Genomic DNA, 6901 nt, shown 5'->3' with positions numbered 1-6901 from the left:
TTTCTTAATTATGTGCCCTATTACTCAATTCGGGGAAATTAGATGATTTTACCATAGGTGTTTACCTTATCTCTAAAAAAGCCCCCCCCCCCCCCCCATCCCTGAAATGGTACAGTCTTCAAAGCTCCTGCGTCGGAGTTGGTGGAGCATTCTTGTTATTTCAATTATACGACCCGTTATAATGGCTGGATTTGAACAGTGAAGAAGATTTAGAATGGCAAGTAAGAGGCAACATGAATCTGGTGCCGAAAAAAGAAAGAAAAGAAAACAGAAAGATGACGCTCGTGCATCCCTTGCTGGTAAGTTTGTGTTTAATTAATAGGTCTAATTGTTTTGCTAACGTAAGGTCAGCGATATTTCTGCTAGCTAACGTCAGCCACCTTGGCTAGGTTAGGCTAGGCATAGTTTGATGTAGGCTAGCGGTTTTATGTCGTTGAGTTAAATCTGAACAATGTATTCTAGTGCTTGTTGACAGATAGCCCTAATGGTCCAGAATTATTTCCCAGTCTGTTATCTGAGGCCCGGTGTTCTGTCGAACTGCTACTTGTTGAGTTATGCAAGCTACCAACCTCAGAACTGGGCTACTTGTCGAGTTATGCTTCCTTGCAAGCGCAGTAGAAAGACAACTCACAATCCACTGTTATAAGTAGGCTACTACTTGTCACTTACAGTCATTTTGTACTACCTCAACACACAATGTTTCATATTCCAGGTCTGTCAAACGAAATCGCTAAGCTAAGAATAATTAAATATATATATATTATAAAAACCGGACATATTCATGTTTGTTTATTTCACCTCTCCTTTTTCAAACGTGTTCTGAAGTGCTGTCATGTAGCCTACCACCTTGCATTCCTCTTATCATACATTTTATAGTGTGTGACTTGCAGAAGCATTTTTTAGCTTGTAGAACAGCACTACATTAATAAAAAATGCTATTGATTTGTGCTGTGGTAGCCCATCTCGACAAAGTAGTATAACTCTACACGATAGGCTATAAAATAGAAAATAGAATTTGTGGTAGGCCTACACAGGCTAATAGATAGCTTTGAAATAATGAAGTGGTTCCCTGATTAACAGCAGACTTAAGATGATTCATATGGTGATGTTTTCAGTCACTTTTTATCCTATTATGAACTAGCCTGGGTTTTCCCATACTGCCTTGCGCGGTGATTTCAATCCCGCTGCTAAGCCAGTCTGGAAACTAACGCCCAAATGTTCGCCTGATGTTGGCGAACCAATCACAGAACATCCGAGAAGTTTCCGTTGCCTTCTTGCGTCTACATTCGACGCCAAAGGATTTACGGCAGCCCTTAGCGTTGCATATGAACGAGTTGGGTGAGCTATGCGTATTTGATAGACATCCGTGGCGCCCAATGAACGGATCTGGGCATTTTTTCAAATACGAGAAAATGAACGTCTGGTTGCCAGACCACGTCTCATTTGAGAAGTGGTAGGCGTTAGCCAGGCTAATTATGAACAGTAGTGACATGACATTTTTGTAATCAGAAAATGCTAATGTTTTGATATTTTTATTTGACTTTTACTAATCACATTTTTTGTATTTCAAAAAATATTCACAGGGTCCATGCTAAAATATGTTAAAGGACCAGCGCGTAGCCAGGAGGAAGATGATGATGATGATGATGAACAACCATCCACAAGCAGTGCAAGCAGCCAACAACCCCAGCATCCTGAACAACTTCAGCAACCGTCCACTGTGTCTGAAGCCTCCAGCCCTGAACAAAGCTGTGATGAACCAACCACAGGTTCAGGTACACAACACACAACAGTCACCTCAGAAGGTATTCCATCAACACCTATACCTGAAAGCCCTCTAGACGAAGTGCCATCTCCAACAGACCCCGCCCTTTGGCCCACACATATGTTAGACACTGACAGGGTAGAGATAGTGAGAAGAGGACCATTCAACATTCCAGCCGATTTCTCTTTTCCAAAGGGCCCAGATGGAAGGGCATTTCATATAAACCTCCAATTTAAATCCCTTCCCAATAGAGAAAAAGTTAAAAGAAGCTGGCTTGTGTACTCTCCACAGAACAATGCTGTGTTCTGTTTTGCGTGCAAGCTGTTTGGGTCAAAGAGCATAAAGCTGACCGAAACAGGCTATGGCGACTGGTCCAACATCAACATTTGCTTGAGGAGCCATGAAGGTAGCCCAGACCATACAAAGTGCATGTTAAAATGGAGGGAACTGGATATGCGTCTGAGGAAGAATCTAGCCATAGACCAGCAGGAGCTGGCCTTAATGGAGGCAGAGAAGAAAAGATGGCGAGATGTGTTGAAGCGTCTGTTTTCAATAACTCTGTCTCTAGCCTCCAGAAATTTGTCTTTTAGGGGCTCTTCTCAAACTCTTTATGAAAAAGACAATGGGAATTTTTTGAAAGAGGTGGAGCTGCTGGCTGAATTTGATTCAGTTACTGAAAGACATGTGGCCAAAATTAAAGATGAGGCTTCCAGAACGCACTATCTTGGACAACAGACTCAAAACGAAATAATAGAGATTGTCTCCTCCCAAACAGTCCGAACCATTGTGAAAAAAATCCAAGAAGTAAAATATTATGCCATCATCCTTGACTGCACCCCGGACATCAGCCACAAGGAACAAATGTCCCTGGTTGTCCGCATTGTTGAATTGGTACCTAAGCCAGACATCAAAGAGTACTTCCTTGGATATTTGAACGTGGTCGAAACGACTGGTCTCAATCTGTCAAATGTTGTTCTAGAAAAGTTGAGGGAACTCGGCATTTCCTTCGACGATTGCAGAGGGCAGTCCTATGATAATGGAGCCAATATGAAGGGAAAGAGGCAAGGAGTGCAGGCCAGACTGCTACAACTGAATTCAAGGGCAGTGTTTGTCCCTTGTGCTGCACATACAATGAATCTGGTCATATCAGATGCTGCTAAGTCATCTACGGATGCAATTGGCTATTTTGGATACCTTCAGAGGCTGTTTTGTTTTTTCTCAGCAGCCATACAGCGGTGGGACATCTTGCTCAGACATGTGAAGTTGACACTGAAATCATGGAGTGATGTCAGATGGGAAAGTAGGCTTCAGAGTGTCGTAGCTGTACGAAGTCAAGTGAAAGAAGTCAGAGAAGCTCTCTTGGAGGCAAGACAAGCTGTCACTGAACCTGTTGCAAGGTCAGAGGCTCAAAGCCTGGCAGAAGAGGTTGGCTCATTCAGATTCCTGATCTGCACCATTGTTTGGGCTGAAGTTCTTTCAGTCACCAACCAGGTGAACAAGCTGCTGCAATCATCATCAATGCAGCTTGACGTTGCAGCCAGGCTCATTGAGACTGCCAAAGCCTCCCTTACAAAGTACAGGCAGTCTGGATTTTCAGAGGCCATAGCAACTGCCAAGGAGCTGTGTGAGGCTCTAAACCTTGAACCTGAGCTCAAACAGAAGAGGTTGAGAAGCACAAAAAGGCAGTTTGGCTATGAAGCTCCTGACGAGCCCTTCAGTGATGCACAGAAGAGGCTTGAAGTTGAATTTTTCAACCGAGTTGTGGACTCTGCTCTGATGTCGCTGCAGGAGCGGTTCGAGACCTTGAGCCAGGTGAGAGACACATTTGGACTGTTACTTGATTTTCAGAAAGTACATGGGATATCCAAGGAGGACCTGCGCAAACACTGTATGGATGTCGAGAAAACACTCACAGATAAAGGTGAAGCTGATGTTGATGGAGAAGAGATGATGCAGGAGATAATCAACCTCCCTCAACTGCCACCACAGACAACTGCCATGGAGATGCTGACCTTTCTGCATGACAATAACCTGCAAGAAGTGTATCCAAATCTTTGGATTGCTCTAAGAATTTCTTTGACTCTTCCAGTTACAGTTGCCTCTGCAGAGCGCAGTTTTTCTAAACTGAAACTCATTAAAACCTATCTACGGTCAACAATGGGACAAGAGCGCTTAAGTGGCCTTGCTGTCATTAGCATCAATGCTGAAGTGTCACATAGTGTGTCTTATGATGACTTGATTAGTGATTTTGCTGCCAGGAAAAGTCGTCGTGCACCTCTGTAAAGCCTCCTGCAGCTGTGGAGAAGGCACACACAATTTAGCATTTGCACACTATCCAATAGTTACAGTTCTGCATAGTTTAAGGAAAATATTTTGATTAGGACAATACTGCACTTTAAGGTAGTTTTTGGGTATATGAAAATAGTGGTGTGTGCATGTGTGTGTTTGTTTTGATGATGCTGGCTTTCTTTTATACCTTATTTATGTGCATAATTATTTTTGTTCATCTTTTGAGCCTACAGTTGTTAGGTTGTGTTGCAATGCTGCTGTTAAGAAAGTTTTGTATATTACTTATATATATATATATATATATATATATATATGTATTACCTTAGATATTACTGATGGTGCTGCTGTTGTAGCCATGTTATTTATTTACTTTTGTTTTTGTTTTATATATTTTATATATTTTGTTTTATATATTGCTTAATATATACATTTTCAGAATTATATGTATATTTAATGTCAAGTTCAAAATAAAAGGTGAAGGTTTGAGTGGGAACTCTGTAGTTTGTGTTTTTTTTTTTTTTTCGGGGAGCGGGGGGGGGCGGGGGCCTCCCTGACCATTTATGCTTAGGGCCCCCAAAAGCTTAGCAGCGGCCCTGCTGCATGCACACACACATGCACATAAAACGTACACAAACACATGCACAAACACACCCTCACACACAAACACACACACCATTACCTACAGTACACACACAAACACTCACAAGTGAACATATACACATAAAGACACAACACACACACACACACAAATACAGCCAAATAGACACACACACACACACACACACAAACCCATTACCCTCACTACACACACTCACAAGCGAAAACTCAGACAGAAGCGCACATACACAAAAGCAAGCGCACACATGCACGCACTAATTTACATACATAACATTTGCAGGAGATGGAAACAAATTGACAAGCGTGATCATTTTTGCCGAGAGAATGTGCAAGACTGAGCGGCGGTCATATTGTGTACCGCTTTGCGATGCATCTAGTTGTACTCCAGTTTCAAATATCCCACGATATGTTTGATCGGAACAAGTGGGAAATTCCAGAGGTGGAAAAATGCCAATCATGTGGTGTATCGCTGGAGCGAGGTTGGCATCCATTAACACTACCTGGACCTAAAACCCTGGACACTACAACACCAATCATGTGGTGTATCGCTGGAGCGAGGTTGGCATCCATTAACACTACCTGGACCTAAAACCCTGGACACTACAACACCTGGACACTACAACACCGTTTCGGCGGCAGCAAATTTGTTTACACAAGGAAACAGCTGCTTGCACTACGCATACATGCCGGTGAGTCTAACGCTAACATCCCGGAGGAACTATGGTGCTTTCGGGGCTGCAGAGCTGGACTCAAAGTGAAGACGAGGCGACGGGAGATACGGGAGAAGAAGTGGAGATTTAAGCCCGCAGTTCCATCAATGGTGATGGGAAACGTGAACTCACTGGCCAACAAAACTGACGAACTGGCTTCCCTGGTAAGAAATCAGAAACTATACAGGGAATGTAGTTTAATATGTCTCACGGAGACGTGGTTGACTAGCTCCATCCCTACTGCTAACGTTGAGCTACCTGGCTTTAGCGTGGCCCGTTTGGACAGAGACAATAAACTTTCTGGCAAGAAGAAGGGCGGTGGACTGGTGATTTACAGTAACGACAGATGGTGCAACCCCGGTCATGTTACAGTTAAAGAAACTGCATGTTGTAAGGATGTGGAGTTAATAGCAGTGAGCCTTCGACCGTATTACTTGCCGAGGGAATTCACGCATACCATTGTTGTCTGTGTTTACGTCCCACCACGAGCCCTACCGGACGTAGCGTGTGACATCATTCACTCTACAATTGCAAGACTCCAAACTCAGCACACAGATGCTTTCTTTGCGATCTCTGGAGACTTTAACCACATAACACTGGATTCTACCCTCACAAATTTCTACCAGTTTGTTGATTGCCCGACTAGGAAAAACAGGACAATAGACCTCATGTATGCAAACGTGAGGGATGCATACAGCGCCACCCCCCTTCCCCCCCTCGGAAAATCAGATCACAACCTTGTTCACCTGCAACCAATGTACATACCTAAAGTGCAGAGGCTACCATGTGACACACGCACTTTCAGGAAGTGGACCCCAGGAGCAGATGAGGCTTTGAGAGACTGTTTTGAGTCCACTGACTGGAATGTACTACAGAATGGTGATTTGGAGGAGGCCACACATTGCATGACTGACTACCTGAACTTCTGTATGGATGTTGTTGTTCCCACAAGAACTGTGCGCTGCTTTCCAAACAACAAGCCTTGGATAACCAGCAATGTCAAGGCCCTTCTAAATAGGAAAAAGATGGCGTTCAAAGAGGGGAACCAGGCAGAGCTGAGGCAAGTGCAGGGGGAGCTCAAAGTCAGGCTGAAAGAGGCCAAGGAGGATTACAGGAAGAAGGTAGAACAGAAGCTGCAGGAGAACAACATGAAGGAGGTCTGGGATGGAATGAAGACCATCACTGGACTTAGGAAAAGCAGCAGCTCTGTGGAGGGCGATCTGGACAGGGCGAACCAGCTAAACCAGTTCTACAACAGGTTTGATTGCCCTGCTTCAGTGGACAATGGTCGTCCATCATCACCATCACCAGCACCATCAACTGCTACAGTGGACAATGGTCGTCCACCATCACCATCACCATCAACATCACTAGCACCATCAACTACGGACACTGCTCTTGCTGGCTTAACTGCCCAACTCACACCTCCCCCCTCACCCCCAGTGCAGCACGTCCCCTCCTCCCCTACCCCCCGGAGTGACCAAGACCTTGGTAACTCCTCACCCCCTCCCCTCCCCTC

This window comes from Sardina pilchardus, chromosome 6 (genome assembly GCF_963854185.1).
Source record: "Sardina pilchardus chromosome 6, fSarPil1.1, whole genome shotgun sequence".
NCBI lineage: Eukaryota > Metazoa > Chordata > Actinopteri > Clupeiformes > Clupeidae > Sardina > Sardina pilchardus.
The sequence above is the reverse complement of the archived record's forward strand: the minus strand, read 5'-3'. Positions refer to the sequence as shown.